At 43.8% G+C, this 27,397-nt stretch overlaps 1 protein-coding gene across 2 annotated transcripts in view; it reads left to right on the top strand.

Annotated features, from left to right (window-relative positions):
- The window catches only part of CNKSR3 (CNKSR family member 3), a 127,307-nt gene that overhangs the window by 29,191 nt on the left and 70,719 nt on the right, over positions 1-27,397 (top strand). Inside the window, exon 1 of one of the 2 annotated variants that reach the window (XM_011964381.1) lies at positions 9,084-9,408. The exons of the other annotated variant lie outside the window; for it this stretch is intronic. The gene's annotated coding sequence lies outside the window, so the exon portion shown is untranslated. Of the gene's footprint in view, positions 1-9,083; positions 9,409-27,397 lie in introns of those variants that run through there. 2 annotated transcript variants of the gene reach the window in all.

The raw sequence follows: 27,397 nt of genomic DNA on the forward strand, positions 1-27,397 counted from the left end.
GTAGTTAGCATTCTTTTTCTCTTTTAAAAATGATTATTTTCATCTCAAAGCCAAATGATAGTAGTGTTAACTTTGTCCTTGAGATGGTCAAGGATGGCATCTGTTTATTCAAATTAAGGCCCTCCTAATAAATGTCTTTGGTAAATATTTGATAGGGAAGAAGGTAAACCCCTAAAGTCTCTTTGTCCAACAAAGTTGGAATCAGCCTATAAAAACCATGGCTCCGGCTTCAGCGCGTCTGTTTTGGGTGAAGGTGGGAGCCCATGCCTGTAGTTAATTGCCTGCAATAGAGAATAATTGTTTTACTTTTAGGGATTTTGCCTGGAGAGAAAATGTATTCATGTATCCATTCATTCATAGTCTCTTCCTGTCTCTGTTGGGGCTGGATAAAGCCGTGTGTTTGTGGGTGGGCCGCTCCTCATTCTGAAACATTGTGGCTGCTGCAGGTGACACAGTACTGGAGAACCAGGGCTCTTCAGGAGCTGCCCAAGTTTGGATCCTTTACCGCCTCTCATGGTTGCCTGATGTTGGCCAATTTATGTACGTTGTTTAGTCAACTAGCTCATCTTTAAACTTGGAATCATGCTGTTACTAAACTTTCAGGGTTTGTTTTCAGGGCTAAATGAGATAATGTGAGTGAAGCATTTATCATAATATCAGCCATATTTGAAGTGCTTAATAAAGCACTGGGTGCTACTTTTGTTGCTTAGAACTCAGGCATATCCTGGAAAAAAAATTCACGTCTTCCAACAGGGTAGTTTCAATCTCAAATCAAACAAGGATAAATTGTAAATAGTAAATTGCCCATCGGTGAGAGGAATGGTAAAGAGAAAACTGGATCCCACATCCTTTATGCAGTGTGTTAATATGAAATGGTGTTGAAACTAAAAATACAAAAATTAGCTGGGGGCGGTGGCACGCGCCTGTAGTCCCAGCTACTCAGGAGGCTGAGGCAGGAGAATTGTTTGAAATGGCCCCCCGCCCCCACAAAAAAAGAGAAGGCTGGGCACAGTGGCTTACGCCTGTAATCCCAACACTTTGGGAGGCTGAGGCAGGAGGACTGTTTGAACCCGTGAGTTTGAGACCAACCTGAGCAACAAAGTGGGATCCCTGTCTCTATTTTAACTTAAAAAAGTAAAAAATTTTCATTAGAAAATATTTTTAAAAGATGGCCAGGTATAGTGGCTCACGTCTGTAATCCTAGCACTTTGGGAGGCTGAGGCAAGCAGATCACCTGAGGTCAGGAGTTCGAGACCAGTCTGGCCAACATAGTGAAACCCCGTCTCTACTAAAAATACAAAAGATTAGCTGGGTGTGGTGGTAGGCACCTGTAATCTCAGCTACTCGGGAGGCTGAGGCAGGAGAATCGCTGGAACCTGGGAGGGGGAGATTGCGGTGAACCAAGATCGTGCCATTGCATTCCAGCCTAGGTGACAGTGCAAGACTCCATCTCAAAATATAAAATAGAATAGAATAGAATAGAATAGAGTAGAATAGAATAGAATAGAATAGAATAGAATAGAATAGAATAGAATAGAATAGAAATTAGCTGGGCATGGTGGCCTGTGCCTGTAATCCCAGCTACCCAGGAGGCCGAGGCAGGAGAAATCACTGGAACCCAGGAGGAGGAGGCTGCCATGAGCCAAGATCTCACCACTGTACTCCAGCCTGGGAGATGGAGTGAGACTCCGTCTAAAAAAAAAAGAGAGAGAAAAGAGAGGACAGTTATACCTTTTTAAATGTCGTGCTGTGGAGGGGTGATGGTAAATGAGTTCTTAAATGTCTTTCCTTAGTTCTTCCACTAGCATAAAGAGACCTGAGGGCTGGTGATATTGACATGTAGAGTAGGCATTACGTGGCAGAGGGGAGGCATCCACAAAGGCACGCCCTTGAAGTCCATATCTATTGTTTTATCACAGTTAATGCCCAACACTTACTACATTTCCTGCTTTACTGCTGCTTTTGATAACTGGTGGGTGTGACAGTAATACATGGATGTGTCCACGATGTAGTGTATATGCCACTGAGTTATTGTCCTGGCAAAACAACCCCAGATGAAAGGTGTCCCGTCATGCCAAGCCCAATTAAGGAAACCAGCCCAGTTCTTCTTGGGAGCCAAGAGGTTATTTCGAAAGATCTGCTCCTATCAGCGCTGTGGGAGTAACTTACAGGAGCAGATCTTACAGAAGCAACCATCAGAAGGGTGATTACCCCTGTTCCTTAGTCACCAGAGTTGCTTCCTCCGTTTCCAAATCACAGAAGGTCTCACACTTCTCAAGGGACTTTTAGATTGCCTGTGCGACGAGGAGAAATAATGACACCCACTGTGTCAAACAGGCGCCTTGCAGATAGTAACCTGGAGCGACGTGAATCACGCTGTTAGTGTTAAGTGGAGATTTGGGCTTATGGTGAGCAGGACTCATCATACCTGATGCATTTTGGGAAATGCAGGGTGTTAAATAAAAAACTTGAAAGTTGACCTGATTTGCCTTTTTATAGATGAAGGAGACTTTTTGTAAGGCATGTTTGAGCCAGGGGAAAAAACTGTTTCTATATTTTATTCAGTGTGTGCCTGTTTCCGGAACAGAGCTTTAGTAAGTGATTAATGTAGAAAAGTTCTTTTAAAACTGGAAAAATCTGTATGCGCCAAAGAAGCCCCTTTCCAACCCTTTAGAAACACATATAATTTCTTTTGGATCAGTTTCCAAGTTAATATTTGTCTAATTTTTGTGTGTTGAGTAGCACTTTTCAAAAGATATTTGTAAGATACCTAGACCAATCCTCCTCCTCTCAAACATTGTAGGTTTGGAACTCTGTGTAGGGAGATGATTCGTAATTGATGGATTCATGTACAGCATATTTTAGATGCTGTCAGTTTTCAAACTTGTACATTGAACTTAAAAGTTGAAAAAATTCACCAAAAATTCGCATATAGAGAAGTTAAAATCCAAGCTAATTGGCAACTCTGCCTTCAGTGGAATTGGCAGGCTTGCTGTCTGAGAAAGCAGTGATGATGAATCAAGCTAAAAACCACCTCTCCAAAGGCCTGAGACAGGGAGGTCAGTAGCAGCTACCAGACCTGTGTGGCTATTCAAGCTTTCAAGCCTTAAAGATCCAGCGTGGGCTGTCAGTGTTCCTGTGCTGGTTAAACTTTCAAAGAAGCTTTGCCTCCATCCAGATGGCAACATTTGAGTTTTATTTTCAAGTATTTATTCATTTTCTTTTGGGGAGGAGGGAGGCGATAATCATAATTAGGTTTGAGATGATGGAGACAAGGAGTATCTTTTTTTTTTTTTTTTTTTTTAAGACGGAGTCTTACTTTTTTGCCCAGGCTGGAGTGCAATGGTGCGATCTCGGTTCACTGCAACCTCCACCTCCCGGGTTGCAGCAATTCTCCTGCCTCAGCCTCCTAAGTAGCTGAGATTACAGGCACACACCACCACGCCCCACTAATTTTTGTATTTAGTAGAGATGGGGTTTCACCGTGTTGATCAGGCTGGTCTGGAACTCCTGACCTCGTGATCCACCTGCCTCAGCCTCCCAAAATGCTGGGATTACAGGTGTGAGCTACCGCGCCTGGCCAGGAGTATCCTTATAGTGAACAAATACTGGGTATGAGGCAGTGCTCAGATACAAATCCTGTTCACATCGATGAACCAGACGACAGCCTGTGTATTAGGCATATTGAGATGTTTCTTGACTTCGGTTGGTTATATAACAAGAGCACGCATTTTTCCTAGGACTGTGGTTTCAGCACTATGGATTCCATGTTTTTTCTTCCATCATTAACTCTAATTTTGAGGGTTGATAATGACCTTCAATCATTCAGTCCAAATACATCTTCTTTTGTGTGAATAAATTATTTTGTCGTAAATGACATTGTGGCCCAGAGATTTAAGTGGCAGGACCTAGACCAGAACCAAATTCTCTAGACCCCCAGTTCAGAAGGTTTGTGATTATACTATTTTCCCACCTTGCCCTAATTGGCCCCCTTTCCCCAAATCCCATAAAACCTATGGCTTTGTAGGTCCCATCCACCAGCAATAATGTGGCACATCCTAGCATTTTTCCTGTTCTGTAATACACTCCCAATCAAGAAGCCTTATGAACCTTCTGTGTGATGGACTAGACTAGACTCAGTGTTGGGTTTCGAGGATCCACTGGTGAGGACATTCCGTCTCGCAGGAGAAATGCCAGCACTATTTATTACACAATATGATCTGATGCATTCAGATGTACTTACAGCTCTAGGAGCTGTTCAGAGGAGCACAAATGAATGACAGAGAGAGAGAGAGAGAGAGAGAGAGAGAGAGTTGTTTGTTCCACAAGGAGCAGTAAAGTATTTTAAAAATAAAAAATAATAAGGCTGACTCTGTCCTGCCTAGGAGTTGGCCATGCTCCACAAAAAGCAGTAAAGCTTTTTTTTTTTTCTTTTTTTTAAAAGACAGTTGCTTGAGGATGGTTTTAGAGGATAAATGCCAGCCAGATGAGGGGTGAGGGTAGGGGACAGCTAGGTGAAGTGATTTAGAAAACTAGGAGGATTCTGCCCATTGGTAGTGCTGGGCAGTGAAGTTGGTCGTGCGTGGCGAGTTGCAGAATCACTGGCAAGTTGCAGAAATCACTAGGTGTACTCCCACCGTTCCTCTTCTCCAGCCTGATTCAGAATGGAAAGAGGCTGCCGAGAGCGCATCAGTGATCTTCTGTTTTCTTATAGGTTGAAGAACGCTAAATGTCTGCATATGATGGCTGATGTGATGATGAACAGGCCGTGACTAGTGTGGATTATTGGATACCTAGAGGCTCAGTGGCCTAGGTGTGATCAGGAGGAAGGGTTAGGGAGAACGCTTTGGTTAGACTCAGAAACAGAAAGACAGCAGGCTCTGTTTGGAGACTTCCTGTCCTTCGTCCAAGATGCCATTGGGGTAAAGGTGTGGATGCAGCTTTGCATGTTCAGCTTCTGGAACCAGACAGAACTGCCTTTCAGTTTTCATGGCCTTGGAGGAAACAGATAATGAATGATAGGAAACAGCTGCTTCTCACGTGGCAGGCAGAAATGCATCCTCATGGAGCAATGTGGTCATCGCAGGAATATTAGTGGAAAATCGTCTCTGATTAAACATTCAGGAGCTATGGAATGTGATTTACTTTCATATATTCATCCTTCCCCCCATTGTCTTTCCGTTGCCTGTAGATTTTATTTTTATTTGTCAAATAATACAGAAATGCTTCTTGTAAAAAAAATTTAAACAACGGAACTCTAGATGGGTTGGAAAAGATAGTCCCCTTTCTGCTCTATCCTTCTCCTTTCCCATAGTTGGAGGTCAGCACCTTCTGGAACCCTTCCTAGACATTTTCGTACATGTTTATTCTTATTTACACATAATCATTGTCTTTTTATAAATGGATTTCTGCACAGTTGGAATCTGTTTCTTTTTACATTTAATACTGTCTTAATGATTTATCTGAATCACTATATTTAGATAAACCTCAAATTTTTAGAAGTAGTGCTTATGCAATCAAACTTAATTAACTTTATTAATCTAAAAATTAATCTAAAAATCTAAGTGCCTCTTAGGAACAGAAGGGTGTCATGGCCCACCCACATTGGGACTGGACGGTGGATTTAGGATGGTTTGTGGCAGGCTGGCTTGCACCTGGCAAAATATCTTCGGTCAGTCTAACAAGGGAGAACTGATCTCCTGCCCTGAAAGTTTATTACTGTGGCACCAGTTCTGCTTAAAACAAACATTTAGTCTTCTTTTTAAGGCCAGGATTATATTAAAGTGGGAGGTGGCCTGATAAACAGTCTGTGAGATCTCTTAGGCACAGGGAGAATGTGGGACTTGTATCTTTCTCCAAAGCTTGTTTCATAATTTGACAAAGCCTATTTGAGAGAAGTTGGTAAGGTTGACCCAAATGGCAAGGTAGCTTCTTTGGATTTTAGTGCCGAGAAGGAGGACACAGAATTAATAAGGGGGAAACTTTTGGAAGGGGTCATGGGACAGATCATTGTTCTGTTACATTCGTGGGCTGATGACATCATTGGAAAGTACTTGATGACAGATTGGTAGAACTGTACTGTACATTAGAGCTGGCCACCCCAGCAAACCCACTGACGGGACTTGGTGTTTCAGTTACTCCCTGAAGTGCAGTGGCAGTTGTTCTGGGAGTAGAAGATGCTCTTGGAATGCTGTCATTATTACCTTGGCTCATGTTATTTAGAAAAAGAGGAAGCCACCTTCTTGGCCTGACAATGTGACAGCCACCTGTCAGTCATTTTCTTCAGTGCTCTGAAGGTGACCAGAACCTGGTCATCAGGTCTCCTTTAAAAATAACAAAACACAGACATGCATAGAATCATACAGCATAAAAAGATGATGTCATTCTCAGGGAGACAGGGCAGCATGTCCCTATTTTCCTCATCTACTCTTGAAGGCATCAGGTCTCTGATATTTCACACTGCCAGTTGCTACCTAAAAGAGGGAACTTCTTGAGGAGAGATGGACATGATTTCATGCTCAGTGACTTAGAAACTGTATTAGAACTGACTGCTATCAAATAAGCATAAGACTGCTATAAATAAAATAAATATCAAACAAGCATAAATAAATAAGCAAATAAATACGTAAGCAAAATAAATAAATATCAAATAAGCATAAGACTGCTATCAAATAAAATAAATATCAAACAAGCATAGATAAATAAGGAAATAAATACATAAGCAAAATAAATATCAAATAAGCATAAGACTGCTATCAAATAAAATAAATATCAAATAAGCATAAATAAATAAAAAATAAGCATAAGACTGCTATCAAATAAATTAGAACTGACTGCTATCAAATAAGCATAAGACAGCTATCAAATAAGCATAAGACTGCTATTAAATAAATTTCTGAAAGATATGGGATCACGCCTGGCTTTAAAAGAAATCGTAATTGCGAGACATGGTGGCACATGCTCAGTGAACTGTTTTAATCTGGGTTTCAAAGAAACTGGGCTTTATGGGATCATAAGGAGGTCAGGAACATGGTATATCTTCTGTTGGATGTAAAATTGATGTTTATAGTTCAGTAGTGCCACTTTGACAGTGGGCAACCAGGGACATGCTCACACGATGGTTAATAAAGGCTCTTCAGACACTAGATTTAAATTCTGCGTTCATCCATGTAGTAAGCATTGACTAATTTAATCGCGTGGAGAATGAGCCAGGGAGACAGCTTTGTTTCCCTGTCTCCGTCCTGTTCATGAGACTCTGCTGCGCTCACAGGCGTTACCTGCCTGGGGAAGTCACACGCCAGAACAGGTGCCCCACCTGCTGTAGGGAGAAAGCAGAGCCAGACTGGGGCAGAGTGAAATAACCCGTGTTGAATCCCCACTCTAGCACTCAGTGATAGTACGACCTTGAGCATTTAGCCCTTCGGAGCTTGCTTTCACATCTGTAGAATAGGCATGATAATATATCACATGGTTGTTATGAGCCTGAACGAAACACCAGGAGAGAGTGCCCAGCTCATGTTGTGGAATACAGAAAGGCTCGGGAAATGGTACTTGTTGTTTAGACATTTTTAAACAAAACATTCCTTTTCATGAAATGAGACGACCCCAGCACCAGACATCTGGTGCCTGATTCTCAACACTGTACACCATAGATAACTTTCCGTTCCTGACAGCCAACAACGAGAAAGTTTACTTCCCCCAAAATTATTCTTCTAGAATTACAGCCATTCTGTGATTTATTTGCCTCTTTTCCTCCCTCACAATAACCACTGCAGTACAGTTAAACCCCCAGTCTGTTCAAGGGCAGAACGAATCTTAACCACCGTGTGAGGGAATCTGGGGGCTGGGAGAAAACACTCATGTACAGTTATAGTAAGTTGCAAGAGTAAAATCTCACATGACTTTGGGACAAGTTTTACATTTTAAAGTTTCTTCCAGGTGCTTTCTCTGGAAGAACAACAACGAAAAAGTTAAAAGCTCACGTAAAAGGACACTTTATTTTTTTTACGAAGCCATTTTGAAATATGTAAGCACAAACATTTCCCAATAGAGACGTCCATAGTTTTCGTTCGGTGTTGCACATTCTCGTCTTGAATTGTGGCGGGGGGCTTGATGTGTGCAGTAATTATTGTCAGTCCTTGGTTGACTCATGCATTCCTAACTGTCGCAGTGAGATCTAAGTTTATGTGAAATATGGAAACGATTTCTCCCCCCTCTTCCTTTTGTGCTCGAGTTCGGACGGAGCAGCTGAATTCTCTTTCTTTGTTATTTTTAGGGGGTCTTCAGTTTTGGAGTTCTAGTTTAGGCTTGAGGAGGGCCAGCTGTCAGCAAGGCTTGGGCTGGTCTTTCTGAGATCTGGCTGGTGTTTCTGCAGTTAGAACCTGATTCTGAATCCAGCTCCCTTCCACCCACATGGGAGGCTCTCACTTCTACAACTCTTATTTGCCCCACATTGAAAACAGAATGGAAACTAAAGTAACAATAGTGGAATCTGCACTGAAAGAAGAATTTTTTTTCTCTGAATTCATCTCCTTTATTGGGAGCTGTATGTCTTGCGTCCTGGCCACTGCCTTTTTCCCCTTTTTCCTCTAACTGACTTTCTCTTTGGGTGTCTTAAGGATGGGGAGGTGTAGGCTGTGTTTTTAAAGCTCAGAGTTTAACTACACAAAAACAAAACCAGAAAAGAGTATGTTCCTCCTCCTTTTTAAACAATTTGTCCTCCTTGGAAAGAAAGTTTTACTGTGTAGGATTTAGGAAATGTTTGTGAAAATGATCACAGGCTATAAAGGAGTGTCCAAGCTGCTTTCATTGTGTCCAGCATGACATTCTCATGATATCTGTAGCAAGCCTTTCGGTGTCTTGGCAGATAGAGTTTCTTCCTTCACAGCATAATGTTTTTCCAACTGCGATGTTTATAGCTGCTTCATGCGCCGTGATACATGGCTAGGTGTCAAGATAGTTTTATAGGGGGAAGAACCCAAAAGACTTTTACAACATGCAGGTTTCAGGGGAAAAGGAGAGCGATTTTTACAAAGGGAGTTTCAAATAAAAAGGCATTTGTTTGTGCTTTCTCCATGGGCAGACCTTTTCAAAGATGGCATTGTAAAAGGAGGATGTGCGTTTTATTCCTTTATTAATGGAGGCCCTCGGGGGCGGCTGTCTTGAAGGACCAGAAGCTGCAGCTATGGAGATGAGTGTCACAGCTCCAGGACCTTTAGGAGCTCCACTTTGCTCAGGCGTCAGACACATGAATAAACACGGTGCGGGCCAGAGGGGCAGAAGGGAGAAGTGATGGATCTTGCTGGTGAGGAAGCTGATATGTGGTTGGTGTCCAGAGAAGGCCTCAAAAAGGAGGAGAAGCTTCTGGGGAGCCTTGGAGAATCAGGAGGAGTTGGCCAGACCAGATAGGTGTGTGGGTGATGTTGTAGGCAGAAGAAGAGCAAATGCAAACGCATGGAGTGTGAAGCAGTGAGGTGCGTTGGGAGAAGGAATCCCAGCTTCTGAGGCTGGAGTGCAGGTTGCAAGAGGAGGACGGGCAGAGTAGGAGCTTGGCCAGCAGGCCTCGGGCCAGCTTTGGGAGGCCTTTGTTTGTCATGTGGTCATGTCATTTCTTTCAGGCTATACTCACCTTTCTTGAGAGGCCTTCTTGGATGAGTGCCATTCTCTAGCCCCTGTGCCTGCCTTAGCCTTCTTCCTAGCACTTACTGCCTGCTCTGTTCTGGGTTTGGTGTTCGCTGCCTGTCTTTGTCGTAAGGACGAAAGCCCCAGCAGAGCAGGGACGTTCTTCTGTGATGGCTCCCCTGGTGCCTGGCGGTGAGTGATGTTAGGGGATTTGGACTCATCTTCGTAGTGAATGATGGGAGGATCACTGAAGGTCTAAATCGGGAGTCACCTGAGTGCATTTGGGTGTTTCAAGAGCAGTGTGGATGGCAGGAAAGCTGAAGACAAGTATTTAGGGAGCACCTCCATGGCACATTGAGGGGAAGGGAGTCCGTTAGTGGTCACGCTCTTCAGGCTACCTTGGGTGGGCCCAAGCTTCGCTGGCCTAGTTAATTACCAATAGCTAGTATCAATGTCATTCCATCAGTGACATTCTGAAACTACTAAAAATTACAGAGAAGCAGCTGGATGCCATGGCTCACTTCTGTAATCCCAGCACTTTGGGAGGCTGAGGCAGGTGGATCACCTGAGGTCAGGAGTTCGAGACCAGCCTGACCAATATGGTGAAACCCTGTCTCTACTAAAAATGCAGAAAAAAAAAAAAAAGTTGGGCTTGGTGGTGTGCGCCTGTAGTCCTAGCTACTCAGGAGGCTGAGACAGGAGAATTGCTTGAACATGGGAGGCAGAGGTTGCAGTGAGCCGAGATTGTGCTACTGCACTCCAGCCTGGGCGACTCCATCTCAAAAATAAATAAATAAATAAAAAATAAAAATAAAAATTATAAAGAAGCTCAGAATTTTTTTTTTCACTCTGCAAAGCTGATAGCTGCCCAGGGATTCCAAGAAAAGTCATGATGTTATAATGTTACAATCATTTTTGATAGTTCAGTGATTGAAAAATCTGAAGGAATTGTCTTTTTTTTAAATGCTTTGAAATAAAGTTGATTCTTTATGTAAAAATAGGTTTTATTAGGTTCTTAAATTGGCTTCAGGACAGCCTGACCCCACAGCCATGTGCACTTCATAGTTGGGCTATTTGCAAAGTTAAAAAAAGATAAGAAAGTAGGCATTCTGCAGTTCTTCTGAGAGACATGGTATGAGGCTTCATCCTGTTTGCTGGACCCATGAGGGAATGAACTGTTTCATATATAGGAATTTTCCTGATAACTGATCCTTAAGACCTGGTTTAAGGTCTTTAAACCTGGATATTTTTAAGACCTGGGTATATTTAATTTTTCCCTGTAGTTTTGGATGGAAATCTTTCTAAAATAAATTTTTATTTTTGGGGGCTTACAGAGTGCATTCAACATAAGTTAATGATTCCTTGCTTATGAAAGAATGAATTATTCAGAATCAGTGAAGTGTGTGGTTACTATAATGATAGGGCCTACCGATACTTGTATGACTATTTTGCCGAGTGACCCCAGCATGCCCTGTTTTCTCGGTTACTGTCCTTGGCTTTTAGGTAACCAGTGCTCCAAGCAGCATACACACTGGCTACTCTTGTGGATTTACTCAGCTTGTCTCTCTTGAAGGCTGGGAAACAAAAGAACTTTTCTGCTTTCTAAAATGAGAACAAACGGGCCTTGGGTGAAGGTCTGTCTTAGAAGGCCTTAAGTCAAGCCAGTGTACTTTACCGCACAGGTTTTATCACATCTTTAACATTTCAAAGAAAGAGGCCTCATTTTGTTTTTCAAGCCTTTCTAACACCGAACCATCCATATCTGAAAAAAAAAATTATATTATTACTTTAACTGGCATCACTGCTGGGTTTGCAGGGTAAAAACAACACCCCCAAGCCTTCTTACACTGTTTGCCTAGAGGCCCCCTGGCTTGCCTTTTGGTTCCAACGTGTGTGAGGTGAGGTGTTACTGTACTAAAGGTTTTTTTCCATCAGCTTTGACAGTGGTGGTTATTTATTGATCGTCTGCCACGTGTAAGGCACTACAAACAGCACAGGGAAGTGACTTCTTTTTAGAAACTTAAATTCTAGTTTGGAGGAGGATGTAGTGGAGCAGAGCTAGCCACAGTACTTGGAATTTGTCAGAGATCAGGGTAGCTCAGCCCCAGGAAGGCCTAGGGCTGGGGAGTCCTCCTCTCCCCAGAAGGCTGGCATTTGACTGAGAGTGCAGCTTTCAAGGGGACTTGATGGAACTGAGAGGGAGCAAGAGGCCCCGGGAAGTGCACAATAGCAGAATCAGCCCCGTCTGTCAGCGGGTGGCATAAGGTGGCCAGAACACCACACCTGAGTTGAAGCTTGTCTACACATGCCAGGTGGGTGGGGAGGACAGCAAGGGCTGCAGCAGATGGAGGAGGTGACCATTTCCCCTGGGGAGGGGGCGTGAAAACTTCATGGATGAGGGTGGATTAATGCTGGGTCCTGTCTAATGAGCACAGTGCTGGGTTGGAGAAGGGGAGGGAAGGGCAGCCAAGGGGAGAGATGGTGGCCAAGAGGGGCAAGGTGGAGAAGGGCCGGGTGTGTGTTGTAACTCTGAGGTGCTGGCTTCTCAGCAGAGCTTGTTCTACCTCCTGGCTTTCCTGGCTGAGCCTGGCAGTGGGAAGACAATGGGTTCTGGAATCGGATAGGCCTGGACCTCAAGACCAGTTCTACCACTTTTTAGCTGTGTCATCCTCAGCAATGTCCCCAGTCCCTCTCCATCAACATCCTCATGTGTACAAGGGCGATCAGGAGTGATCTTGTAGACTCTTCAGAAGGAAAAAACAAGACTTAGATTTAACCATGAACAATGTAAACATAGTATATGTTCAGTAAATGGTAGTTTCCTTGGGCCAGCCCTTCCACAGGGCCCTGGTCTGGAGCCTCCTGAGACCCACAGTCTCTGCCCACTTTCTGACTCACTCACAGCCACTGTCAAGTCAGCAAGCACAGGAGGAAAGGCATGACCGCATCTTCTTCCCACACGTCTCCTCTCTCTTTTGTGCCACGTTTTCTGTCTGGTATAGAGTTTGAACCTGGTCCAAACCCTTGGCACCCTCTTTGGCTAGTTTTTGCCTCTCACGTGATGTTGCAGTCCATCATCTCATCCTGTCCATTTCTTTCTCCTGTGACACTATAGTCTGTAGCTGTGCTGGGTGCACATCACTGCACATCCGGATGGCCCCACTGCTTTCCCGAGGGCATCTCTGACTTTAGCAAGCCCCCGTCCATCTTGCACATTCTTCAGACCCTGCTGAACTCAATCCTTCCACGGTCCTTTGCTTTGGCCATATTTTTCCCATCTAACTTTGTTTTCTATTAGTTCCAAGAACAATAATAGCTAATATTGATGTGCGCCGGGTATGCTTTAAGGACTTTATATTGGCCCCCCTTTTATTTTTTGAGATGGAGTCTTGCTTTGTCACCCAGGCTGGAGTGTAGTGGCACAATCTCGACTCACTGCAACCTCTGCCTCCTGGGCTCAAGCGATTCCCCTGCCTCAGCCTCCTGAGTAGCTGGGACTATGGGCACCCGCCACCACACCTGGCTAATTTTTTGTATTTTTAGTAGAGACAGGGTTTCACCGTGTTAGCCAGGATGGTCTCCATCTCCTGACCTCGTGATCCGCTTGCCTCGGCCTCTTGAAGTGCTGGGATTGCAGGCGTGAGCCACCGCGCCCAGCTAGCCCATTTTTTTTTTTTTTATAACCTCATGAGGTAGGTATGATGGCTATTGCCATTCCCAGTGGCTCACACCTGTAATCCCAGCACTTTGGGAGGCCAAGGCGGGCAGATCACAAGGTCAGGAGATCGAGACCATCCTGGCCAATATGGTGAAACCCCGTCTCTACTAAAAATAATACAAAAATTAGCTGGATGCGGTGGCGTGTGCCTGTAATCCCAGCTACTCGGGAGGCTGAAGCAGAAGAATCGCTTGAATCTGGAAGTCGGAGGTTGCAGTGAGCCGAGATCATGCCACTGCACTCCAGTCTGGCAGTGTGGGCAACAGACTGAGACTCTGTCTCAAAAAAAAAAAAAAAAGGTGGAGGGAACTGAGGCCTGGGAAAATTACGTGATTGTCTAAGTTGCACAACTAGTCAGTGTTTGAATCCAGGCAACCCGACTCCAGACCCTATACTTCAGATCCACTCTGACTTCACTGTCTTCTAGACGCTCTAGAAGAGCAGGGCTCTGTCGTTCACCTCTACTCGTTACCCTGTGCCATCTGGATGTAGAGTAGACACTCCCTAAATGCATGCGCTACGGAACGCCCTCATTCCCTGTTCTGTGCCTCGTTTATGTCACTCTTCCCCCAGCATCGTGGCAGGAGGTGGAGGCAGGGGTCAGTGCTCTGAATGTGAACTCAGACAGCTTAGGCTTCAGATTTCAGCCACTTTCCAGCCATCAATTACCTTGTCCAGGTCTCTGTCTTAAGCTACAGTTTCACCCTAAAAAAATGGCGATAAATCATTGTGCCCACCTCCTGGAGCTCATATGATGAATACATAAAATTTTGTGAGTCAATGCTTTAGTCCTATGCTTAACGCATAGAAAATGGTAAACTAACAATAACATCCCCCCCCACCCCATTGGCTCTATCATCTAACTTTGTCCATTCTTTCTGGCCCCTTTCAAGGTGTATGTGCCCTCTGGCACTTGTGTAACGTCTTCGGCTTATAACGAAATGATACTTGTTCCTGTTTGACCATAGATTAGCTGTGTGACTTTGAGCAAGTTACTACATTTTACAAGCCCAAGATGGATCATGGTGATCACGAAGGGTTCTTTGGGGACTGAAGGAGGAATATGTGTATCATGGTAAGCACTGAGTCCATTTTAGTTTGTTTGTCTTCTTCCTTCCCTCATCACCAACTTCCCTCCACTGACAAACGGGCCCTCCATAAAAGCTCATTGATAGACTCAATACCTCACTTAGTCTAGAAGAAAGGGAGGTTCCTATCTTATGGGATAGCCTGGGTTGTAGTCAGTTCGCAGGAACTCTAGAAAGTTGTAGAGTCCTGCCCTGTATGGTTTTTTTTTGTTGTTGTTGTTGTTGTTTTGCTTTGTTTTTTGTTTGTTTGTTTGTTTGCCTTTTTGAGATATACTCTTAGTGGTAGTTCTAAGCATGGCCAGACCTTACAACAGTCATACAATTTTGACATCCTCTGAACTCATCCATTCAGCAAATAATTCTTGAATTATCTCCTCTGTCCCAAGAACTGTTGTAGCTGTTGGCGGCATGATGGAGACCAAAACAGTCCTGGTTTTTGTTTACACGGGGCTTTGTTGTTGGGAGACAGACACCAGCCATCCCTAGAGTAAACTACATAGTGAGATGTGCTAGGAAGGGAAATGAAAGGTATCCTGAGATATGAAATAAGGGGGATTTAGAGTTGAGGGCCAGGGAAGTATTCCCAGTGAAAAGGACGTGTGAGCAGAGATCTGAGGGCCCAGGAGGAGTACCCAGGTACAGAGACAGTGGAATACCTTCAGATTTAATCATCACTCCTTTTCTTTTAATGTAATATACTATTTAGTATTTTATTAAGCTTGGATGATGACAGATGATAATTATTCTTAAAATCTGGAGGCACCCAAATATGCTGTCACTGGCTGCTTTTATCTCACTATAAATAGTACGTGTGTTGGGCTGGGTGAGGGAGGCTGAATTGTATTTAAGCACAACCGGTGCATTGTGTGTTTTTTTTTAATTATACTTGGGGCCAGTTCTGTCAGTAAAGCCCATCCAGGCACTTTGTCACATTATGGATAGCACTGCCTGGGCTTGCCTGCCCAGGGCAGGTGCTCTTTATTTTAATTTGTATTACGTATATTTGCTCTGAAAGTTGTTTTTGTTGAAACTTGAAAAGCCAGGTGCTTGCAGCTAGAGAATGGGCAGACTTATTGGAAATTTGCTGAACAAGGTTTGTTACCATGAAGTAGTGACACCCTCAGCCAAGTGTAATGGGCTATGTAGAGAACTGTCCATCAAAACCCCCAGTATGATGACCACTATGGAACTGGCCTTCTCTTTCAGGACCGGTATTTCCTGAAGCGTTATAGCAGGGTCTCTCAAAGTGATGCACCTGGGATAGTAAGAGGTTACATTGTAAGAGACACAAACATGACAGGGAACTACTCTGTCACTGATAGTGCCAGCACCTTGCTGTCCAGTCTGTCTGATGAGGTCAAGGGAAGATTCTCTCTGTAGCTGTCATTTTTCCAGCACCTTTTATTTGCAAATTTTTCTTTTAACATGAAGAAGCAGGCCCTGGGAGACAGTTCCATCTAGCTAACTTTGCTTTGCTTTCATATTTATATTCATGTTATTTATTTATTTATTTATTGAGAGGGAGTCTTACTTTGTTGCCCTGGCTGGAGTGCAATGATGCGATCGTGGCTCACTGCAACCTCCGCCTCCTGGATTTAAGCAATTCTTCTGCCTCAGACTCCCAAGTAGCTGGGATTGCAGGTGTCCATGCCACCATGCCTGGCTACTTTTTATATTTTTAGTAGAGATGGGGTTTCACCATGTTGGCCAGTCTGGTCTTGAACTCTTGACCGCAAGTGATCCGCCTGCCTCAGCCTCCCAAAGTGTGTATTCATGATATTTCTATTTATGGCATGTGACACATATTTATAGCATTGACTTACAGATTCTTATAAAAATGAAATTAAAAATGAATTGATTTGTTAAATAAGTAAATAATAGTAGACATGACACTCAGATTTGGTAAAATCATGAGGGTAGTACTTGAATGACTGAAGTTTGGGAATACTGCCTTGGCGTAATGTGGATTTTTTTTCTTCCACTGTCTGGTATTTAGTTTCTGTTTCTGAGGACCTACTAAAAATTGGGTTGTTAAAATCTGATAACACAATAATATACTACTTCTTACCCACTATTATGGCTATACTAAAAATGATGGATGATAACTAGTGTTGGTGAAGATGTGAAGAAATTGGAACCTTCATAAATTGCTGGCAGGAATGTAACATGGTGCAGCTCCACTGGGGAACAATTTGGCAGTTCCTCAAAATCTTAAAGAGTTACCACGTGACTCAACGATTCCACTCCTAGATATAACCCCAGGAGAATTGGGAACATACATTCACCTAAAAACCTATACATGAGTGTTCATAGCAACATTATCTGTAATAGCCGAAAAGAGGGAACACACCCAAGTGTCTATCAACTGATGAATGGATAAAAATGTGGTATATCTATACAGTAGAATATTAGTCAGCCATGAAGAGGACTGAGGTACTGGTGCAGGCTGCAACATAGATAAACCTTGATCATCTGATGATATATGAAATAAGACAAAGATAAAAGGTTGCATATTGTATGAAATGATTTATATGAAATGTTCAGAACAGGCAAATCATAAAGATAGAAAGTAGATTCATTCTCAGCACTTTGGGAGGCCAAGGCAGGTGGATTTCCTGAACTTAGGAGTTTGAGACCAGCCTGGGCAACATGGTGAAACCCTGTCTCTACAAATACAAAAATTAGCTGGGCATGGTGGCATGCATCTGTAGTCCCAGCTACTTGGGAGACTGAAGGCAGGAGGATTGCTCGAACCTGGGAGGCGGAGGCCGCGGTAAGCTGAGATCGAACCATCCAGCCTGGGCAAAGGAGTGAGACCCTGTCTCAAAAAAAAAACAAAAAACGAAAAAAAGAAAAAGAAAGTAGGTTCTTGATTACAGGGGTTGGGAGAATAGGAAATAAAGAACGATGTCTCATGAGTAGGGTGTTTCTTTTTGGGGTGATGGAAATGTTCTCAAATTACAATTGACCCTTGAACAACATAGGTTTGAACTTCACAGGTCCACTTATAAGTAGATTTTTTTTTCAGTAAATATATTGGAAATTTTTTTGGAAATTTGCAACAATCTGAAAAAACTCTATAGTCTCAAAATATCAAAAAAATTAAGAAAAAGATAGGTATGTCATGAATGCATAAAATATATGTAGATATAAATCTGTGTGTTAATAGACTTTATGTTACCCGTAAAACTTCTGGTCAACAGTAGGCTATTAGTAGTTAAGTTTTGGGAAAGTCAAATGTTACACGTGGATTTTTTACTATGAGGGGGTAGGCATGCCTAACCCCAAGTTAGTTCAAGGGTCAGCTGTAGATAGTGGTGATTGTTGCATAACCTTGTGAAAATACTAAAACCCACTGAATCGTACACTTTACCAGAGCAAATTTTATAGTTTGTGAATTACATCTTAATAAGAAAGATCTGGTAGCAAAAGAACAAATGACTGGTGATAGAAGGCTTTTTGTGGAGGTATTGTCTAGCGTTGCCAGTGGAATGGGACTGGTGGCATTGTCCCATTGTTTAATAGGATGGTGCTTTTCCCAGTGGTTCCCGTGTAGCCTTTGGTGCCAGAATCCTATTGTAGGCTGACATTAGCAAGCTCCAACGGGCTGGACAAAGCGTAATATTAGGTTTTTATCATCACAGTAGCACTCTGAGATCTCTGGATTATTCGTATATTTATTATTCATATGTGATGGTGCTGAGGGAGGAGGGCTTAAAGTTGGGTGGTAGAGTAGGGAGCTGAACCCTGGTCTTTATACTTTCTTTCTACTGTTATTTGTAAACAAACTGTCACACACTTGAGAGGTAGCCAGTCAGTTGCAAAATGGTGTTGACAATGAGAAAGTTCACTCTTGCCAGATTAACTCGCTTATTTAAGGATTTATGCTAGTGAACTTCTTCTTTGATGCCACTATCAATATTGACTCAAGATGTCATTTACAGCAATAATAAAGTACTCTTTAATTTGCAAAGAACTGTCAAACACAGTACTTCGTATTTTCTTTCTTTCTTTAGAGATTTATTTAGAGATGAGGCCTTGCTCTGTTGGCCAGGCTGGAGTGCCAACTGCAGCCTTAGCTCACTCTTAGCTCACTGCAGCCTCTAAGTCCTGGGATCAAGCGATCCTCCCACTTTAGCCTCCCAAAGTGCTGGGATTACAGGCATGAGCCACCATGCCCACCCTATCTTAGTTTAAAGCTGAGGAAACTGAAGTCTAGGGATTAAGCAACTTCTCTACATATATAGGAAATTAAGAAGTCAAGCTCGCTCTTAAGCCCAAGTTGTATGACTCTGTGTCCGCTCTATTTGAGTTTTTCCATAATGCCTTCCTTTTGCTTTGGTGTGTGGTGAGGCATTCGTTCTTCATTCATTCAGTAGTTACTTACTAAGTGCCTCCTATCAGCAAGAATCTGTTCTAGGAGCTGGAGATAATACTGCAGGTAATAAGAAAGAGGAGATCCCTAATTCTACGGTGCAGACGTTTTAGAGGAGGTGACAGACAGGAAGCCATTATCCTAATAGAGTCGGTAATTTCAAAAAGTGTTGTCTTCAGAAGAAAAAGATTTAAAAGGCAGTATGATAGAAGGGACTGTGATACACAGGTGGACTTTTTTAGGTTAGATGGTCACGGGGTGTGTGTGTGTGTGTGTGTGTAAAATATATATGGGCCAGGTGCAGTGGCTCACGCCTATAATTCCAGCACTTTGGGAGGTCAAGGAGGGTGGATCCTTGAGGCCAAGAGTTTGAGACCAGCCTGGCCAACATGATGAAACCTCGTTTCTACTAAAAATACAAAAATTAGTTGTGTGTGGTGGTTCGTGCCTGAATCCTGGTGACTCGGGATGCTGAGGCAGGAGAGTCACTTGAACCTGGGAGGCAGAGCCTGCAGTGGGCCAAGATCGAGCCACTGCACTCCAGCCTGGGTGACAGGATGAGACCCTGTCTCAAAACAAAACAAAAAACGGGTGTGGTGGCTCACACCTGTAATCCCAGCACTTTGGGAGGCCAAGGTGGGTGGATCACCTGAGGTCAGGAGTTTGAGACCAGCCTGGCCAACATGGTGAAACCCCGTCTCTACTAAAAATACAAATATACAAAAATTAGCCAGGCGTGGTGGCAGGCACTTATAACCCCAGCTACTTAGGAGGCTGAGGCAGGATACTTGCTTGAACCTGGGAGGCGGAGGTTGCAGGGAGCCGAGATGGCGCCATTGCACTCAAGCCTGGGCAACACGAGCAAGATTCCATCTCAAAACAATCAAATATATACATATATATAAACATATATGTATATATATGCATGCATATATATTTATAATGGGCCTAACCACATACTTTACATACTTATATGGTATATGTATATAAGTAACATATGAAAACAAACTTGAAATGAAATACTTCTTTTTCAATAGAAGACTGTCATTCTAGTGTGTGATTTTCCCATCAAGGCATAAGCCTTGTGCAAAATCACTTCAAGGAGTTACCTCTTAGGAATATGACCTCTGCTTCTTGCTTAAGTCACTAAACAGCTGTGACGATCGTAAGGAGAAGATGGCATCTCCAGTTGTTGATGCTCTTCAGGGCCACCTGTTGACAGTGTGTATCATGAGAACCCCTGAAGGCATCTGTAAGCCCTACACAGGGGAGTGTTACATAGTTGTAGCATCTAGTAGATGCATATGTCCTGGCTAAATAAATACAAGTTGGTTCAGATGGAATGAATTCTTTGTTTTGGGGAAAATGTAATTCTTTTAGGACTGCCAAGCAGAAAGCTTTTATATAATTGGCAGCGCTGTGCCTCTCCAAAACATGAAACGGGTCATGAGGGATGGAGGTGATTTAAGTATCCCTGACTCCCGGCGGGTATCTGGGGAGGATGCGGTGGGTGGTTCCATGGGAAAGGTCTCAGTAACTGTTGTTTCACTTAAAGACTGCTCTTGGGAATGGCTGTGGAAGCCATTTGAGGGCTCGAACTGGAAACAGAGTGGCCTTCTAATCTGCTTTTCATCTTCCCCAAAGTTTGACCTTCCTCTTTGCTGCCTCGTGCCTGCCTGTCCTGTTTGTTTTCTCTTTGCTTAGCTCTTTCCCTTGGAGTGGCACTCCCATATTTTCTTCTCTTCCATAAAAAAAAATACGTAGGCCGGGCTCACTCCTGTAATCTCAGCACTATGGGAGGCTGAGGTGGGCGGATCACTTGAGCCCAGGAGTTTGAGCCAGCCTGGGCAACATATCGAATCCCTGTCTCTACAGAAAAATGCAAAAAAAATTATCTGGGTATGATGGTGTGTACCTGTAGTCCCAGCTACTTGGGAGGTTGAGGCAGAAGGATCGTTTGAGCCTGGGAGGTAGAGGCTGCAGTGAGCCATGATTGCGCCACTGCACTCTAGCCTGAGTGACAGAGCTAGACCCTGTCTCAAAAACAAAACAAACACTGAAAAAGCAATTGGAGGACAATAGCTCAAGAGGTCTTTTTAACTCCTCCTTCCGTTCCCCCCATCCCCCCATCCCCAACATGTTTTCTGTAAGGGATCACCTAGCTGTTTCCGTAAGGGCCAAGGCTGGGTCCTGGACTCTGGGAGTATGAACCCTCAGGTTTTACAATATTTCCAAAATTTTGCCGGTATTGCTGCTCATGCATGTGCGTGTTTCTGTGGGGCAGGCACTTCCTTTGTTTTTGTTTGTGTGGTGAAACACAAGTCAGTACATGAGCCGAGGGAACTGGCCTTTCTCTACTTACGAGCCACTAGTCAGATATTTTGTTTCTGGAGCCCTTAGGATATACAGGTACATGGTGACCTGTGGTGACAACTACTTGACATTCTCTTTCTCTAGTACTGTTTCTCTCTCTCTGCTTTTGTCTATTTCTGAAATGTGAATGGCGCCCAGAAAACTTGAAGTACACAGCCTAAAGTACCATATTTTTATTTGGTCCCAGAAAGCGGTAACTTGCCCTTTTCTAAAGTTTTTTCAAAATAAATTGGAACATATAGGTAGAGAGTTTGTGAATTCCACAAGTGTTTCATCCTTTGGAGGCAGTCAATTGCATATGGCCACTTAGGTCCCTACTGGCCTGGAGGGCCAGTTTCTAGAGATACATTCAAATATGAAAGAGCTAGGAAAGAATTCCATCCAGATTTCCTGGAAAAAATCTACAGAATCCCTCTCAGCTGTATTGTTGAGTGTTATTTAGAAACTTGGGCTACCCAACTCATCACATACTGGCTTTTGATAATATCTTTAAGTTAAAAGTATTTTCTCGTCCAACCCATCCAGGTGGGAGAGCCATTTATATTTACATGGCCATGAAAATTTCTGATGGCAGTCACAGACAGTAAGCTAAGTTAGCTTAAATGATGTGTATAATTTCCTGTTATATAAAACTGTACTTTCCAGAGATCAGCTAAAGAGACATCTGTGAACGTTTCTGTGTTGGAGGATGGGGGGTAGCATCTGGCAGTGAGGATGTGAGTCCCCTGGTGTGAGCTGGGCTCTGTGAGGCTGTGAGCAAGTCACCTCCTTCTGGGTGCCTCAGTTCCTCAGCTCCAGGTGAGACAGTTATAGTACACATATGAGGGGATGCTACGAGACTTAAGGGGTTATATATATATTAAGTGTTAGAGTACCTGCCATACAGAAAGCAGTACCTGTTTTCTGTAACTAGACATGTAATTGTATATGTTCATTTTCCCAAATTTTTGTTGATCCTTTTGAATATTAGAGGAAATTTGAGTTCTTCTTAATCATAATATTTGGTAACATAGATCGACCCTATTGTCTTTTGCATTAAAGACTTTAGAATTTTATTTAAGCTGTCAATTTTGCAGATCTGAAGATGGAAACTCTTGTATTTATTCACCAAATACAGACCACTTTTTTTTTTTTTTTTTTTTTTTGAGACGGAGTCTCACCCGGTCTCCCAGGCTGGAGTGCAGTGGCACAATCTTGGCTCACTGCAACCTCCGCCTCCCAGGTTCAAGCGATTCTCCTGCCTCAGCCTCCCGAGTAGCTGTGATTATAGGCGCCTGCCACCATTACAGGCGCCTGCCACCATCCCGGCTAATTTTTTGTATCTTTAGTAGAGACGGGGTTTCACCATGTTGACCAGGCTGGTCTCAAACTCCTGACCTCTTGATCTGCCCACCTTGGCTTCCCAAAGTGCTGGGATTACAGGCGTGAGCCACAGCGCCTGGCCCACAGACCACTTTGAAGTTTTCCCCTGCCCTCTCCCTCCCGTGCCATGACGTCACTCTTGAGAGTGCAACTGGTAGCCTGGGCTTTATGGCTCACTAAGGCCTTTGACTTTCTTTTTTTCTTTTTTCTTTTCTTTTCTTTTCTTTCTTTTTTTTTTTTTTTTTTGAGACAGAGTCTTGCTCTGTCACCAGGCTGGAGTGCAGCAGTGTGATCTCGGCTCACTGCAACCTTCGCCTCCTGGGTTCAAGCGATTCTCCTGCCTCAGCCTCCCGAGTAACTGGGATTACAGGTGCGCACCACCACGCATGGCTAATTTTTTGTATTTTAGTAGAGACGGGGTTTCACCATGTTGGTCAGGATGGTCTCCTGACCTCATGATCCACCCACTTCGGCCTCCCAAAGTGCTAGAATTACAGGCGTGAGTCACCGCGCCCAGCCCAGGCCTTTGACTTTCTTTAGTGTGCTTCTTAAATCCACGATGTATATTGTATGTTAGTGTGAATGTTTCCGAGAGTAGAATTTTTTTCTTTTGAGAACCTCAGTGGCATTGCCTGCTCTTGCCGTCTGTGGGAAGGACAGCAGAGGGGGCACTGCTGTCCCTGCTGTGACAACGTGCAGTGATCACAGGGAGGCTTTTACCCTCCACCCTAACGTTCAGTCCCAGCTGAGCCAATCCAGGATCTGGTTTTCTGTGTATCAGATGCACGATGCACACAACTCTGTTTTATTAAGCATGAAACAAAATCAAGAAGTGTAACAGTGCTTTACACTTCTTCTCTAATTCTGGCCTTGTATGATCTTATAATATATTAACCTCGGAAACACGACTTTTGCACATGTCAGTTAACTGTACACAAATAGTGCCAATTCCTGCCCTGTTGATGGGAGCTGGCTTTGCTATTAGAGAACTTTCTGCTATCGGGGGTTTGTCATGAAGGTGGTGCCTGATTAGTTTGAAGATGGGAAAAAAGATAGCACTTTAAGACATACAGATTCATAGCAACGCAGGGCCAGTGGGAACCACAGGGTCACCTTCCCAGCCCCTGCATTTTACCCAGCGGTGAAGAGGCCAAGTGATCCGATTGAGGTCACTTAGCTCAGGAGAGCCAGAGCTACGGGCCTAGATACTCTTCCTCCAGCACAGCAAAAAGGTGACTCTGTAAGATGAGAGGGCCCTAGAGATTCATGTCACGCAGCACAGGATCTGGGGAATGTTGTCTTGGCCCCTGGAGTGTAGTAAAACCTGGGTTTTCTGGAGAACAAGAGAAAGCTTCAGTTAAGTCATTCTGGTAACCAGGGCTGATAGCCCATGAAGCCATGAGCATAGCAAACTTGTGGGAATTTTGTATTGAAGAACTTGAAGGATTCGTCCTTCCCCTGCTGTACTGCAGGCTGTAGGATTGGGATCTTCTCTTTCTCATGTCCCACGGTGAATACCCCCAGCCCATGTGCCAGGGGGTTGCATAAATACTTGGTGATGTGTGTATGAAAGAAAGGTGAGAAGGTGAGGGTCAGACAGGTTCACCCGAAAGAATACTGACAGGGTGGGGGGAAATTACACAACTTTATTGATTTACACGTTTCCAAACTGCTGTCTTCAACCTCAGCTGAACTTTTCCTTCATTTTTTTCTCTTTCATTCGACCAATCCCGAAGTGCTTCCTTTGTGCTGGGCAATGCAGGTGGCGAAATGGTAAATAATGTGGCCATGCATGGTCCCGGCCCTCTGTGGCAGGAGGCAGGGGGCTCGCGGCAGCGTAACAAACACAGAAATAGTCACAGGTTTGGAAAGGCTTGTGGAGGGCACAGCGAATAATGGAGTGCTGGGTTCCTTCATATACGGTGGTCATCTGAAGCCTCCCTGCGGATGTGAAGGGAGCTGACACTGAGCCATAGGAGGTGAACACATTCAAGGTAGACGGAACCTCACAGGGAAAGGCCTCGAGATAGGAGCTCGAGGTGCTTGGCCAGCATCCAGCATAGTGGTTAGGGGAGCATGTGGCCAGAGATGCGTCCAGGAAGATCACACTGGACTTTTTTGGCTGTAGATTTGATCCTAAGTGCAGTGGGAAGCCAGCGGGGCTTGGAGCAAGGGAAGGGCATTGAAGTTGTGTGTTAAGAAGGCTTTAAGGAACCTCAAAAACATGATACTAAGTGAAAGAAGCCAATTACGCAAAACCACATACTATATGATTCTGTTTATGTGAAATGTGCAGAATCCATTATGTGAAACATCCAGGCAGATCCATAGAGACAGAAAATAGATGAGTAGTTGTTCAGGGCTGAGTGTCAGACAGGTTCACCCAAGAGAATACTGAGAGAGTGGGGGGAAACTATACAACTTTATTGTATAATTTGGGGGGGAGGGACTTCTAATGAGTACAGAATTTTCTTTGGTGGGGGGGTGTTAAAAATTCTAAAATTGATTGTGGTTAGGGTTGCACAGCTCTGTGGATATTCTAAAATCCACTGAATTGTTACTTTAAATAGGTGAATTGTATGGTATATGCATTATGTCTCAATAAAGCTGCTATTAAAACATTTTAGAAAGACTTTAATGCTGCCTGGCAAACCTGCTCCATTGTCCCAGGCGGCTGTCCCCAGCTGTTTCGGCCCTTTTCCAGCCTCCTTGTATTGGAGCACCCCCTCCTGCTCCAACTCCTGCCACTTCAGGAAGTAAAAGGCATCGGTTGAGGATAATGTCAGATTCCTGCCATCAAAGCTCCAAATCTCCCAAGCCCATGCTGGGTTCATGCTCTCCTTTCACAGTTTTGGGAAATGACTTTAAATCGTGACTCTGCCTATTATTGGTTGTGCGACTTTAGGCCAGTTACTTATAAGCTGAGCCCCAGTTTCTTTCATTTTTTAAATAATAGCGCTTACTGTATACCTGGCAATTTTTATAAGTGCTTTAAGAATATTAACTCATTTACACATTTTAACACATTTAATCATCCAGTTAATCCCATGAGGTGTGGGGACTGCTCTCCTCTCCATTTTGTAGATAAGGAAAGTGAGGCACAGAGAGGTTAAGTAACTTGCACAAGGTCACACAGCTGGGAAGTGGTAGAGCTGAATCCAGGCCGTCTGGCTCCACAGGCCATACTGTTTCTCCTGGCCTGTATAGCTGGCGTAGAGCTTCTTCTTGCTTGGTTTACGATTGTTTAATCTTCAGCTACTTGAACAGCAACTGTAAATTATGCCATTTCCACAATGCATTGCATGGTGCCAAAAACATAGTAAGTACTCAGTAATAGAAGGTCTGCACATTAACATACTTAATTGTCTTCCCCTCCACTTATTTCTTCATTGGCCACCTCAGAACCCACAGGGATGTACGTTTGCCCAGTTGTGGTCCAGATTCTGTCTTACCTTTGCCTTTTTCCGATAGTCTCTGAGATTTGCTTTCCTCACCAATAAACTGGAGATGATGATAACCTGACCCTCCGTGGGGTCACTGCAGGGATCCATGAGCCACTAAATCAAGCCACCCCCTATTCCTGCAGGGGTTTAATTTGATACAAGACCTGGCTGTTTGGACCATGCACTTTGAAATGATGATGGCAGGGTTGGGAGAGGGTTGGCTGAATGGTTTTTCCATGGAAATCCTGACGGCTCAGATGGAGCAGAAGTGATGGATGCGCTCACCTCCGTACGGTAGAACTTGCCCAACTTGACCCTCAAGCAGTGGGTGCAGCATCACGGCCACTGTATGTCTCTTATCTGTGCTGAGTTGGTTCTCCCCAGTGCTGTAAACGTAAACTTGCTGTGTGGCAGGGGAACTAGTTAATTCTACCCGTCGTTCCGTGTAAGCATGAACTGACAATCGTTTTGCCGGTGTTTGGCTTTTAGACCAAATCAAATTTACAGTTTTGGCAAAAGTAGGCTGCACTAGATGAGGCAAAAAGTACAGCTTCCTGGGTAAAATGCATTCCTTCTGTTTCACATGTGGCTTCTCTCTTCCCCTCCGCTCCCCTTGTTTGGTCCAAGGTCTGTTACAAAATTGGATACAATGGTTTGGTTACTGAATTACAACAAACAACCTTGGAAAGTACACGTTTACCAGAGTGTTGTGTAGGCTTTGTATTCATCCCTACAATTGTGTTTTTGTCTTTAGAATCTCTCATTTTGCATTTTTAATGTCTGCTGTGAGATATAGGTATATGCTTATACACACATATGCACGCACACACACGTAAGTCAGTGTTGTATTTCTTCCCTGCCCTTAGTAGTATCTTTCAAGCTCCTCATACATTGTTTTTCGATGGAGGAGCGAGGAAGGAGGACTCAAAGGATAATATTGAGGGCTGCCATTATATTCTGAATTCTGATGATCTCTTCAGTTTACTTAAGATTTGCATATCGGTTCTTTTTTTGTGATTTAGATCAGCGTAAACTCCTCCCTCCAAAAATGCTTTCAGACAACACCAACTTCTATTCTTTCGCCTGTCCCTTGTCTGGGCACTTCTCCCACCATGGCTAGACTTTGTTCAGCAGCTCAGGGTCCTGGGAGGGGGCCAGGCTGCGTCCCTTTCACAGTGGTCGGAAGTTGTACAGAATCTGCTGGGGTTGGGGCAGCGTAGGCTTGGGAGCCCTGCAACTTGAAGGCCAGAGGTTCCGGGTTAAAGTTTTCATTTGGGACACATTACTTACCCATTCAGAAACCTCAAATGAGGGCAGCCCATCTGACTGTTGTTTTCTGGTTAACTTGAATCCTTGAGCTAAGGTAGTCCTTCTATTTTTACTTTCTTAAATTATCCTGGCATGGATGTGTTTGCTA

This window comes from Mandrillus leucophaeus, unplaced genomic scaffold (assembly GCF_000951045.1).
Source record: "Mandrillus leucophaeus isolate KB7577 unplaced genomic scaffold, Mleu.le_1.0 Scaffold698, whole genome shotgun sequence".
Taxonomy (NCBI): domain Eukaryota; kingdom Metazoa; phylum Chordata; class Mammalia; order Primates; family Cercopithecidae; genus Mandrillus; species Mandrillus leucophaeus.